This window comes from Castor canadensis, chromosome X, assembly GCF_047511655.1.
Source record: "Castor canadensis chromosome X, mCasCan1.hap1v2, whole genome shotgun sequence".
NCBI classification, from domain to species: domain Eukaryota; kingdom Metazoa; phylum Chordata; class Mammalia; order Rodentia; family Castoridae; genus Castor; species Castor canadensis.
Window position 1 is genome coordinate 1,229,426 of NC_133405.1, and position 14,197 is coordinate 1,243,622.

The window sequence follows — 14,197 nt, forward strand, 5'->3', positions numbered from 1 at the left end:
TGCAGATAAGTACCTTCAGCTCCCCAGTGCTGAACCCACCTTTTCAGGCAGAACACTAGAGCCCTAGGCCAAAGGCCAGGAATTCAAGAAGACCACAAGAAAGGGGTGAAGGAACTGAAGGGCTAGACCAAATCACCCAGGGCTTCCTGCGGAATGTGCATGGGGTAGGAGGAACAGGCACAGCAGGGCAGCAGTCAGGATGGTGCGATCCTTCCTCATATCTACCCCTGGCTACACTGTTCCTCTGGCTCAGGGTGGCTGGTCTCAAAAAGACACTGCACAACATGCAGGAAGGACAGAGCTGGATAAAGTCTGCTTCCCCATCCTTCTCCCACTACTAGTCTTGCTCAAGTACAAAAGGGAGTGGGAGGCCCCATACTCTTGGAGGCCTCTGGAAGCTGACCTGCTGGAGAGGAGATAGGAGGCAGCAGAACCAGGACCAGAGAGATCCAGCATCACTGAGGGGTGATGGGAAACTCCTGAGGCACAGCTTTCTCCCCTCTACTCCCAGAATACCCAGGACCCTGCACCCTGAAGGCATCCTCGCCTGCTAATGTCACCCAGAGACTCCTATTCCTTCTTGGCATCAGCCCCACCTAAAGGAGACAACTCTGCATCACATCCTCTCCCATACCCAGGCCTAGCTTGGCCCCCTTGGAGTGCCAGCCAAACGATGCTGAGTAGCACTAACCAGGAGTCCCTGTACCCGTCCCTCCACATCACATGCTTGGGGCTGCAGGAAGGCCAGAAGATGCCAAATTCAGGGCCAGGGATACAGTTCCCTGGGGACAGACATCCTGGCAAGAGACTACAGGCCAGGCCAAGAGGTGAACTGCAGGGCACTTGGGCAGAGAAACAGGAGGGAAACAGATTGGGAACCCACATACTGGTCAAGGCCCCCCAGTAGAGGGTGGGAAGATGGGACCCACACATATGCTCACCATTCCTGACGGTGACTCAGGTACACTGAGGAAATTTGAGAGGATCCATAAGGACCTAGGAGTAGGCAGGCAGGACATACGGGCTTAGCTGCCTCACCCAAGTCCACGTGTGGGGTTTTTGACCCACCCACTAGGCCAAGAACGCCCATGGTAGAGGCCCAACAGGTGCAAGGAACAGAAGGGAGGTGCTAGCTGCATCTCGCCTACCAATACCAAGGAGGAGGCCATGGGCTGGTGGCCTCAAATTGGGAGCAGGCCCTGAATCAGCAGGTTCAGGCTAGACTGAGTGTAAGGCAGGGCAAGGCAGGTGGAAGGCCCAGCTGACTGCCACAGCCAGTCTCTGTCCTATCCAGACACACATCTGCACCTGACTCTCCCTCTTCCTCCCTACTGTCCTGTCCCCAGAGGAAGCTGAGAGGGGACGCTCGTGGGAAAAGGGGTCAATGCTTTTCCAAGTGGAGCTTCTGACCTCCCTACAGTGAGGGATCACAGCACTTCCACAGCAACATGAACAAGGCCAGGAGTCCCTTGAGGGTTTCAGAGGCAGGCTCAGGGGAAAGGGAAAAACTAGGAAAAGAGCAAAGAAGGTCTTTCCCACCTGCAGGCCAAGAAAGACAGCAAGTAGGTGACTGTGGGAACAGCCCTACCAGGACCTCACAGGAAGGGCAGGCAGAAAGGCCCCGAGACATCTTGGAGGGTGTGGGAGGGGTCTACAGACATCAAATCAATGCAAGGGTTGGATGTCTGGAGCATGGACAGGTGGTAAGGGTCAGACTGAGGACGGGGGGCACTGGGAGGATAGCAGCAATGCCTGACTGAAGGTCAAGTGTGGTGAAGGGTGGGCACAAGAAAGAGGGCACCAACCCAAAGCAGTGTATCTCAGAAGAGACACAGGACCGACCAGGGCTCTGAGAAACAGGGTGGTGTGGGCAAGTGCCTCACTAAACCCCTTCTGGTCCACCAACAAAGAGGCAGCGTGGGTCCTTTCCTGACAAAGTGTCCAGGGCAGGGTCCTCAGAGTCTGGGACAACCTCCTCAGACCACAGGAACACCCACACCGAGCTGATAAAGACCAGGGGTCAATGGGAGGCACGAAAAACAGGGTACTAGACTAGAAGAGGCAGTTACAGGACCATTCCCCAACTGTGATCAGGGTCTAGTCACCTGCAGACCTAGGTATCCCTGGGGACAGGAAATTGACTTAGGGGAGGGGCAGAGGCCCCATATCCAGGGACAGCTGGAGGGATCCTGGATGCAAGTGCCAAGGGCAACCACGCTGGCCTCAGAAAACCCTAGGGACATACCTGGTGGCGGGGCCACAGTGGGGGCAGCTACTGGCAACCCACAGGTCTGGGACACTGGCCATGGTGCTCCGAGACACAGCTGCTTCGAAAACCTTGATGGAGCCAGTGGGGTGAGGAGGGACAGCTGCTAAGTCAGGGTGGTGTGTGGGTCAGGATAGGGTCTGGCTGCTTTCGTGTGTGTCCACCTGCAAGGCAGGCCACTAGAGGAAATCCCCGGGCGAGGGCACCGGGCAGTTGTAGGAACAGCAGCCTCAGCCCCATCCTGGCTCCCTGAGACCAACCCAAGCACAGGAAGCCTTGTTCCTTGCTGGGCCCCAACCACAGCAGTAGGGGATGAGAGAGGCAGCCTGGCTCCATCACAGGCAAGAAGGACAGAGGACAGTCAGTGGACAGATGGCCCATGAGTATGGGGCTGTGCATGAAGCCCGAGCATGTCTTGAACAGCCCCAGCATCCGCAGCCTGACACCCTGATCAAGGGAATGCACATATCCTGCAAGAAAGGCCCAGCAATCTGCCCGCTCAGGTCCGACATATGCAAGGCAGTTTGGGAAAGTGCCAGGGGGCTGTCACCAGTGCCCACGTGTTGCCCAGGGGAGACAGCCAACAGGAAAAACACTCAAGACCCACAGAACCCGCATGACACATTCAGAGCCACCAACAGCGTCACTGGGAAGTCACCTCCGTCTTCAGGAAGTCGCCTTAGAGTCCCCACCAGGAAAGATGTAGTACACGTCTCTAGGGAAACAAGATACCAAAAACCCCTTTCAGCCCAGAGCGCAGCTCCTCCCGTGCTCCTCCCACCTGCCAGAAACCAGAGCCCAGGACCTGGGCTCCTGACCCAGACACTGGAGAAATGGGGCTTGGATGCCTGCACCGTGACAACGAGGCACACGCCCCTCCGTTACCGGGCCTCTGCCCTTTACAGACCCATCTGTGGTGGAAACAGTAGGGTGGGGGGGACCGGACTATCCAGAGAGTTCACCCCTACCTTGTGCATGAGTTCCTGAACGAGGGTGCTCAGGGAGTAAGGGTTCTGCCTTCCAGTCTGGGTGGAGATACGGGATATGGGATGCTGAACCAACTGCTCAGACAAGAAAGGGTCTCCTCTGTCTCTCCCCCTTCACCCCATTCCCAGGACTGCAGTAGCAAGGCAGGTTTGGGGTCCGGGGGACCACATAGCCTCACCAGGGCATATTTTCCCTCCTTTTAGGTGTTTTCTGTGGAGTTTTTGTTTGTTTGTTTAACGGGAGTGGGGACTGAACTCAGGGCCTCACTTGATCCACACCCCCAGCCCTGGTTTGCAGCCCCTCGAAGATGGGAAAGCCACTCTATGCCTTTACATGCACAGGCCTTGCCCAGCCTGGGCTCCAAAGATGGAGCCTCATACCTACTCTGGTTTTATAGCAAGGACACATGCCCGAGGTGGACCTGCTCAGGATCACAAAAACTAAACTCCTCTGCCTGACTCCAAACTACTCCCAAAGCACAAATGCAAGAGGCAACTGAACGTGGGGAAAAACTCCTAGCAAGAGGTGTCTAGGAGCTCCTGTCCTTACCATAGAGAAGGCAGGCACAAATCAAGAAGCAGGAGCCCACAGGTCGCAAGCAGAAGAGGCACAGGAGAGGCATGGAAACAAAGGCAAGAAGCTTCCACACTGGCAGGCGACTCTTCTGGAGAGGACCTGTTCCCACAGCAATAAGATGGCGAGTGCCCTGATCCAGCATTCCAGCTAGACGACAGGCCACCCCTGGACCTGAAAACACAAAGACCAACCAGGGCAAGGGCTGGCCGAGCACAGCTGTCTCCCAGGGGCTGGGTGGCTGTGTCCTGGGCTGGACGGCGCAGGCAGTAGCAGCACCCAGGCGCCGGGAGACCTCCCTGGCAGGGCAGTTTGGAGGGCAAGGAGGTGCTAACACAGAAGCTTCTCCGGGCTGGGGCTTGGGATCCTTCCTCGTCCGTGTGTCTCAGCATGTCGGCACAAGCTGGGCAGGTGTTCAGCCACAGGGAGGGAGGGCTCCTGGGCCCATGCACTTCCAGAGGAGCCACCCTCTCTCTCTTTGTGGGGCTCACCTTGACCTACCTCCCCCACGTAACAGAAGGGCCCCAGCTGATGCCAACCCCACGTCGCCCTGGAGCAGAACAGGACGCCCCTGCGGGCGGCGCACACCTGTCAAGTGACATGAGAGACTTTGTTACCTTCTCAGTCTCCACCTCCAGAAGCGTGGACAGACGCCCCTACGGAAGCCAGCCCCTCCCGCCCCCCGCCCCCCGCCCCCGGGACTCGGGGGCCAGGCGGCTATGCCCACTGCTCCCTAGGCCGTACCCTGCGTATGTGGGGAGGGGGTGACCGTGCTTGGCCGCCAACCGGCCCAGAAACGTCCTCAGAGGCCCTTTCCGCACAGCACACTGCGGCCGGGGACGAGAACCGCCACACGTTGGGGTCCTGGGAGGGCAACGCTCACGGGAAGGGGGGCAAAAGTGCGGGGAGGCCCGGACTGGGGCTGAAGGCGGCGCGGGGAGGGGCGGTTGCCACCCTCCTTCCCCCTTCTCCAAATCTCCCCGCGGAGCTCACTGTCTACTTCCAGGACCTTCTAGAAGGCCCCACTGCTCCTCCGACGGGCCCGGGGGGCGGGGAGGGAGGGCAGGAGCGGACCCAACGCGGCCCACAGGTCTCCCGGGGCCCCGGTCCCCGAGAGAATGCAGACACAGGGTCGCCAGCCCAGCCCCAGCAGGGTCAGGCCAAGAAGCCTGAGACGCCGAGGGTGGAGCCGAAGAGGCCTCCGCCTCCGCCGTCTCCGCTTCAGCACACGCACCGGAAGCTCCCTTCTGCCCTCCTGCTCGCGGGGCTGACTAGCTCCGCCAATGAGGAAGCTCGGCCGAAGTGGAAGTCCCGCCCCTCAGGCTTGACGGATGCTCCCTCTGTCCACTGGAATTCACCCAGTCGCGTGCGCGCTCCTGCTGCGGCAGCGGGCGGGTTCTTTGCGAGTCTCTGTTGTGGCCGGAGTCTGAAAGGCGTCCTGCCGCGACGGTGTCCTGTGCGCAGCAGTCACCGGAAGGTTGTGTTTTGTTCGTGGACTTGCTCTGTTGAATTCAGGATGTTTGCCAGAAGCTGCCAGAAGCATGCAGAGCCCGGTGATGGGGACCCGTAGTTGCCCCGGGACCCTCTAAGAAGGGCCTGGGGTGTATGAGGTCGGGCGTAAAGCACTTGGCGGGCTGCCCGAGGCCCTGAGTTCCATGTCCAGCACCCGGCCTCCCGCAAAGGAAAGTCCCAGCGGGGCGCCGGTGGCTCACGCCTGCAATCCTAGCTACTCAGGGGGCAGAGAAGTAGGAGGATCCAGGCTCGACGCCACCCCAGGGAAGTGGTTTGCGCGCTCCTATCTCGAAAACCCATCAGAAAAACGAGCCGGCAGAGGGGCTCAAGTGGTAGAGCGCCGGCCAAGCGAGGGCGAAGAAGACCTGCGTTCAAACCCCAGTGTGGCCTAAATCCATAAAAAACAGCCAGTCGACCAATAACTGCCCTATAGAGCATTTCCAAATGTGCAGGTGCCGGGTGTGAACCTGCCATCGCTTGCATGTCCCTGTCACCATGAGACAGCCCTCCTTGGCCACGAGAGTCGCCACTGTTGGCTTTGCATAGACTAAGCCTCCCCCGCGGCAATCCACAGCGACCAGTGACCTGTGCTCCGTGTGTAGGATTTTATCGGTGCACCTCCTAGGGTGTGCTTGTGTGCATTCGGCCGGGTGCTGGGAGTTTTGTTTGCACGTTGAGGTTCTTCCACAGAAACCGCGGGTGAAGCATTCTTCTGCGCTTCCTGCAATGTTTCCATTCCTTCCCCAAGTGCCCAAGACAGTGGTTGCTGCTTTCAGTGAAGCGGATGTGTGGTTTTAATGGAAATGGCCAAGCTGCCTTCCAGAGTGGCGAGGATTTTGCATGGCCACCCCGCATATTTTCAGAGCGAATCACTGCAAAGTGTTACAAACCAGCATACTCTGAGCAAGAGTATCTATGTTGCTCCCCTCTTGTTTTTCCCTGCGATCACCAACAGTCATTCACGCGGTTTTGATTTCTCCCTTTTCGCTCGTTCACAGCTTGAAAGCACACATGCGAATGAATTCACTTTTGTTCTGATTCTCTTTTCACCCAGCAATATAGCTTCACGGTCCTTCCATGTTGACACACAGTTCTTAGCTCCTCTTTCTCTGGCTTCATGGTATTTGGTAGGATAGCTATATTATAATTTACAAAAACAAGTCCCCAGTTGATGTCCTTTTCTTGTTATTTACTTATTGCTGTTAGTATAAACGCTGCAACCATCAGTCTTGAGCTTGTGTCTGTCTAGGGTAATTAGCTGTGTGTGGAACTGCCAGGTCAAAAGACTTGCATTGCTGGGCACGGTGGGCGACACCGGTCGTGCCAAGCAACAATCAGCAGGATCCGGAGTTCCAGCTCAACCTCTGCTACACAGAGAGATCCCATTGCAAAAAATGAAAAGAAAACCACCCATACGCGTTTAGGATTTTCATGGACACTGAGGAATTGCTTCTTGAAAAGCGCTATCCTTTTACAGCATGTCTCGGCACAGTGCACTGCATTGTTTACTCACGGCCTCGCTAACGATGGGGAGAAGACGGGTCAACAGGGCTTTTCATGTTTCCTCCCCTTCCTGGCTTTCCTGCTCCTGTTCCCTGCTCTTCCCAAGGCCCTGTGCTGCTTCCCTGTGTCTTCAGGTGCGTGTGTCCCGGTTAGGTAGGCCGTGTTCTTCTGAATTTGGAGGTTGACAGTTTCTTCTTTTTGATCGTGTTTCCCCACCTCGTGCCCTCATAAATGTCACTGTGCAGTGTCCTCATCCCCGTGACAACTTTTGTGGTTCTTCCCTTGTGGCCCTGAAGCCATACACTTAACGTGGCTTTCCTGCTGTGGCAGAGTGGTCCATAACCCAGGGCTGACACGTTGATCATCCCCACCGTGTGGCACAGACCCAGAGTGCTTCGGTGCTGCCGTGCCATAACCACACCATGACTGCCACATGGTTCCTGTCTCTGAGGCAACAGGCGAGGATTTCTCTTGGTGAAGTAGCAAAAGGAGGAATTACTGGCTCAACGGGCTTCGAGGTGCTTCACTTGTTTAACAGTTTCGTGTTGTTTTTAAATTCGTGTACATTAGTGCTGCAGGGGAATTTCATTGTCATAATCCCATACATGCACACACTTGAACAAGTTCACCCCCCGTTATATTTCCATCCCTCTCCCTCTCCTACCCCCTTCTTTCGCACAGTCTGAGGTGGGTTTCTTTATGCCTTCTACCTCTGTACGTACGTAGCGTCCTTCCGTCCTCTTCACCCCTCAGTAGTTTTTCCTTCCCCCGCCACCTCATGCTGACCCTCAGACCGTCCCCCAGATGCATTCACAATTATTCACTATTATTAGTAGTCTCATCGTCCTCGCCAGCATCATTTGAGGTCTAGGTTCCACAAACTGGGTGAGAACATGCCATATTTGGCCTTTTGAGCTTGACTGATGTCACTCAGCATGATGACCTCCAGTTCTATCCATTTTCCTGCAAATGACATGGTTTCATTTTTCTTTGTGGCTTTGTGGATTTATACCACATTTTCTTTATCTGTTCATCTGTTCTTTCCTCCGTTTGGCCTGTGGGACGAGAGCTGCAAAAAACGTAGGTATGCAGGTATCTCTCTTGTGTATTGATTTAAGCTCCTTCACGTATATGCCCGAGACTGGTGTGCTAGGGTCGAGCAGGTAAATCTAATGGTAGATTTTTGAGGAACCTCCATGCCGATTTCCATAGTGGTTGTACTATATGACATCCCACCAACCGAGAATGAGGGTTCCTTTTTCCCGATGATGCCCTTCATTTTGAGCTATGCCACCCCTAGTTTTCAGTAGCAACTGGTGGTTTGCTCCCGTACTGACACTACCCAAGAATTCTGGTGTGTGCACAGCATGCTTGCTGTTGTCCACCTTTCTAAGGTTTGCTAACCTGCTTCGTGTGAGGTTGCATCTCCCTCGGGTTTTGCCTTACTCTGCTCCACACCGAGGGTGATCCCCTCCTCCCACACAGACCACCTGTCTGGTCTTCTTGGTCCGGGAAGTGCCAATGCCCTGAGGAAGCGTGTCATACACTGTGGCTATTCATCCTGGTACATCCTGTTAATCTTCCCTCATTTGGTCCCTTCTGAACAACTCTGCTGTTGCTGGCGATGAGAAGTTGCCTGTTCCTGTGTGAAGAAGCTTATTATACTGTTGCTTTACTGATTTCTGGGTTGTGTATCTTATCAATGTGCCCCCACACACATTAAAAAAGTAGTCTGTATTTTCTTCCACTATTTCAGCGTCGTAATTATGCTTCTAGCTCTTTCAACTTCTGTGGGGTATTGGTGGTGTTTTGCTTTTGTCACGGGGTCTTGCTATGTAACCCCTGCTGGCACTGCCTTTCGATCCTCCCACCTCTGCCTCCTGAGTGCTCTGATTTCAGGCATGTAATCCTTCACCCCGGCACCAGGCTGTTTCACCAGGCACTTGGGACTTTCCAAACATGTCCCGGCGCACCCAGCTCTTTCTTCCCTGGCCTTGGGGAGGCCCCGGCTTCCAGGGGGCTGGCCAAGAAGCAGCCTGAATCCTGAGTCATCTGGTAGGAAAACCATGAGTGGCTTCTGCCTGTGGCTGCAGTGATGAGATTCCATGGTCTGTGGTTTTCAGCAGTTGGCTTTTATGACACTGGCTAAGTCAGGATCTTTCTCTTTCCTATGGGACAGCCATATGCCTCAGCTCCAGCCCATTTATGACACACAGGGGGCTGACCTCACCTCATCCCCAGGTGAGGAGGGAACCCAGGGCCTTGCACATAGGAGGCGAGCCCTGTACCGCTGAGCAACACCCCTTGCCTTTTTTATGTTCGTTTGTGTTAACGCAGAGTGGCCTTTCCCAAGGATTGCAGCAGCTTTAGTGACAGGAAATGCCCACTCATTCGTGATGTGCCTCTCACCTTGGCCTTCCAGTGAGTACTTGCAGTGGAATAATCTCATTCCTGGTGGACCTGCCTACTCTGTCTGTCATCATGATCTTTCAGATGGTTTCAGTCATTCTTGGGGATTTTCTTCTCACCAGCAGTTTGTCTAGGGGCCATGAGACACCCACATCACTCGCTTCTTTGACTGCGGCAGTGACACAGGAAGAGCCCTTTTCTCTGCATTTCTTTGTTCCAGAAGACCTTGGATATTGTCCAGGTGGGAGCAGTGGACTTAGCTCTGCTGGGTACACTGGAGGTGCCATCAAGCAATTCCTGCAGTGTCATGCCTGGGGACATGTGGCACCAGGAGCTGCAGCCTTTGGCCTCTTGGAGGTTCTTTGTCATGATGAGACATCATCAAGTGGCATATTCCACAGTCTGTGACTCAGGGTGGGGCTGTCGGCCATGTTCAGGTATGGGATCTTGGGGTGTTAGATGAGGAAGGTAGTGGTGAGGAAGCCCACTTAAACTTTCTTGTGTAAAAGGAGCATCTATTGGAAGGATTCACGGGTGGCTCCTAGGCATGAAGAGGAACCAGGCCTCCCTGGGAGCAGAGCCAACAGGTGGAGAACTGGTGGTTCCCCTCTCTTTGCTATCTGGGTACAAGATTCCTGGGTTCCGTGTAGGCTACAGGGCCCCCGTGCATCCCTGAAGGCCTGTATGCACATTAGCCAAAGGCTCTCTGCCTTCTGAGCAGGTGTACAGGTAGAACACGTGGAGATAGGGCACACGCTCTCTCTTTCCCAAGGCAGGAGTCCTTGTCCAGTGTGCACAGGAAACCTGGCCTACTGTGCGTTCTCACTCTGCCTAAAGTAGCTATGGAATCCCAGGAGAGAGAGGGAGAGAGAGAGAGAGAGAGAGAGAGAGAGAGAGAGAGAGAGAGAAAGGACAGAGAGAGAGAGAGAGAGAGAGAGAAAGGAGAGAGGGAGGGAGGAAGAAAAAGAGAGAAAGAGAGAATGTTATGGACTGCCTGTTCCAAATTCCTGTTGACCCAGGCGGGTAGATTGCACCACCAGCCCAGTCAGGTCAGGCTGTGGGTCTCAATACAGGAGCCTGCGCTGACTTGGCAAGGCTTGAGGGGTGGTGCCTCTTAGACACTCAGCACCTGTCCTCTGCAGTGCCCCTAGTTGTGTGTGGGAGAATGTACAGAAAACAGTTATAAGACGTTGAGATGCATCATTTCCATGCATACTGGACCACAGGTAAGTGAGAGATGCCCATGGGGAAGCCAAGGGCACATGAAAACGGAAGGGCAATTGGGAGCTGGGATTGGAGCCTCATAGGAAAAGAATGCTGGGCTGGGCTGTGAAGGCACTTGGGTCTTGGTGCTTTTTGTTTACTTGTTTATTTTTCATGGCTCACGGCCACAAACTCAACATCTTCCTACCTCAGTCTCTGGAGTGCCAGGTATACAGGTATGCACCACCATGCCTGGCTGGCACTTGGGTCTTGATGGTCTCAGAGGCAGAGAACCCTTGAAGCTTCAGCATGTGACAGAGTAGAACTGAGATGCCCACCTACAGCAAGTGCTGTTGAAGGGCTAGCTGCAAGGTGGAAAGGAAGGATGGGGACAAACTTGCCTCTCAGCCCATGGATCCATAACGTGTGGGTCCATCTCAGATTCCATTAAGTCAGCAGTTGAGGAAGTGCACTTGGGAGCAGGGACTGCCTTCCCACAGGTCAGCGAGAAGGTGAGTCTTTGGGAATCCAGGCTGAGAGAGCAAGTCGCCTCCCTGGCACGGCCATAGTGCTGAATTCTTACAGAGAAAGGACAGAAGGGCACAGTCTACCCTGGGATTTGCACACATGACTCCCAGGGATGAAGTCACAGATAGGCCAACAGCCTCACATTGATGATTCAAGGCACCCTCTCTGAGAATGAGCAGGTGGATCCAAGGGCAAGACCAGAGTTGTCAATGTTCCCGGGGCACGATGGTCAAAGGACCTGATAACGTGATCGGTAACACTGGACGTTTGCTATGTGTGGGGCTGTTCCTAGCGCTACACCAGGACCCTTCCGCTGCATCCTCAGCAGCTCCAGGAAGTTGGTGCCAATGTCACGCCTATTTTCCAGATGAAGACATGAGGGCAGCATGGCACGGATGAGTTATGTGGCCTGTTCTGAATCACAAGCTGAGAAATGGAAAAAGCAGAGTGTAAATCAAGGATGCTGGCCTCCAGGGCCTGCCCCCTCTCTGGGTTATGCTCTCTGCCTTCCCCTGAGATTACCGTGTGCCAGTGTGCCTGGGAAGGGATCAGAGGGGGAACCTGGTGATCAGATGAGAAAGGGGAAAGATAAAAGAACAATCCTTTTCCTCTCTTGCTTCATCAGGATGAAGTTTTGAATTTTCATGACACTAGGTGGCAGCAGTCATGGACGTTTACAAATTATTTGTGTTTTGTGATGTAAAGCGACTCTGATGCGTCTAATGGTCAATACCTTGTGAGATACAACAAAATGAAGATTTACAGGAAGGAAAAGGAAAGAGAAGAATTTTCCAAGTCCAGGCTGAATTGAAAAAGATGCAGGTAGAACTTTTAGAAGTAAATACAATAAAACATAGTTGTTGAAATAAAAATCCCAAGTGAGGAATGAAACAATAAACAGATGCTAATGAAGAGAGAACTAGTGAAGTGGAAGGTGAAGCCAAGGAAATGCCCTCCTACCCTGCTCTCCCTCTTACCTGATGTTGCCGCCTTCTTCTTCCTTGAGAAATTGCTGTAGCCTCTCATTAGAGTCCTGAATCCTGGTGTATCAACACTGCTGACTTATTGGCTCATGAGATCCCCAACTTTCTTTACCTCTCATTTTAGGAGCAGTAGCTTCTTTCTTTGTCAAGTGTGTTACTTCAGTGTTCTTCTTTGCACTTTTGGCTCTCCAATCCCTGAGCAAACCACCCTTCACGTTAAATTCCCTGTCTTGTAGTAGTAGGTAAATTTTTGTCTCTGACTTGTCCTTTGAGTGGTCTCAGAAGACAGACCTCCAACATAGCATTTGGGCAAGATTGTGCCTTTGAGCTAGATTGCAGAGCTGAGGGTTTTCTTTTCCTTGCAAGTGGCGCATGAATCATCCATGGCCTGCCGTGGGCTCACAATGAATGTAGCTACTACCCCCTTTTGTTTGACTGGGTTGATGTGCCAACTGAAGCCAGTGTCTGGGGAGCTCAAGTCATTGTCATGGTGGCCATGAGGACTACTGGTAGTCTGGGATAGTCCTCTGTGTGCATTTGACTGAGAAATCATGAGCTCGTTTTCCTTAACTCTCAAGTCAGAGACCCTGGGGACTCCCAGAACAGCCCTCAAAATCCTCTTCCTCTTTGTACCCACAGTGCTGACAATTCTGACAATCCAGCCCAAAGTTGAACATGTGGGTTACAAAATGCCAATGTGTTGAATTTCCATCCTTGACTTTTGTCCTGTGAAATGTAAGGGGTAGTTTTCGAAAAGTGGGGTCCTGAAACCTGCAGTTGGGGAATGTGGAAAAGGTTATTCGAGAAGCCCCCAGCCTCTTTGAGCCTCCTTTGCTGATGGAAATGGTCTGATGTCCTGGTTCGGGGGTGGGGGGATGGACTGGTGTTCCTTCCCTGAAAATGTCTTTCATTTTACTGGGGCGGGTACCTAGCATGTGATACTCGTTACTCCTGAGACCTTCCACTCCTTCCCAATGATGTCCTTAGAAGTATAATCACCATCCTCCAGGGAGGCATGTACACATTCAGACAGGGACAGCTTCTGTCAGTTCATATACCACTATGTGCATACCCCGTTTTTTTTTTTTTTCTTCTTCTTTTCTTTAATGCAGGGTTTTGGTTTTGGTGCAAGCTGGCCTGGAACTGGCAGTACTCCTGTCTCAGTTGAGAGTACTGAGATTACAGACGTGGGCCAACACACCCAGTTCTATATAAGGATTCTTGCTCTGAGTATTTTAACTATTGCTTTTCCAGATAATTATGTGCTATCATTTTGGGCTTATGCATTCCAAAAACCACATATTTTCTCTCCAGAAACTCAGGCTGGGAGATACTGCAGTAGCCAGGAGGAAGGAAACTCCCAAGACTTCCCATGGCAAGACCACCCTTGGGCAATGTCTGTGGTGGTGTTTTGCTCAGAGAAGTCAGATTTGAGATCCCACTATTTTGGAGGTCTGAATGGGAAAAGAAACTCACTGCCCTATAGCTTTATGAGTTCAGTTGTCTCTGGGTTGCACACTTGTGCCATCCCTCCCACTCCAGATGCTCTGGAGTCCCTTTGGTCTGATTCTTGCTCCACCCTCGACGTTTGCTCAGCCTGAAGCTAGAAGCAGAGGCTAAGACTGTTGTGAGGCTTCAGGGGTGCTGCCCCGCCCCATCAGCCCATCTTTAAGTCCTCAGGGCTGCGGAGGAGGGGTGTGTGTAGATAGGCTTGGGCTGTGTGACAGGACAAAACCCAACGATGAATCCTTGGCTGTGTGGGGCATGGCAGGACAGGCTGGCAAGATGCACCAGTGCCAGGCAGTCAAATGGTGGTTAGAGTGCGCTCCAGTAGGGGATGGATGAGTTTGGTGGAATGAAGGGGCAGGCGAGCTACCAGGAGTTTAGGGGAAGAGGCTAGTAACGGAGAGGCAGGGAAGGTAAGAGTAGCCAACTACCCCAATATAGCTAATGCCAGTGAGAGTGGGAAGGAGAGGAGCCCATGGGGTGGAACAGCTGGGAGATAGAAACCCACCAGGTGGGCAGGGCGGGCGTATATGAGGATTTTGCAGTGGCATTTATACACTCCTGACCACATCCCTGAAATAGATACTACCATTATTAGCAGCACCATTATCACCTTTTACAGATGAAGAAACAGGAATAAAAGGTTACCTAGGGCCCCACCTCCAACAAGTGACAGAGATAAGCTTAAAGCCAGGTAGCTGGCACCGCACTGATGGATGGGCAGCTG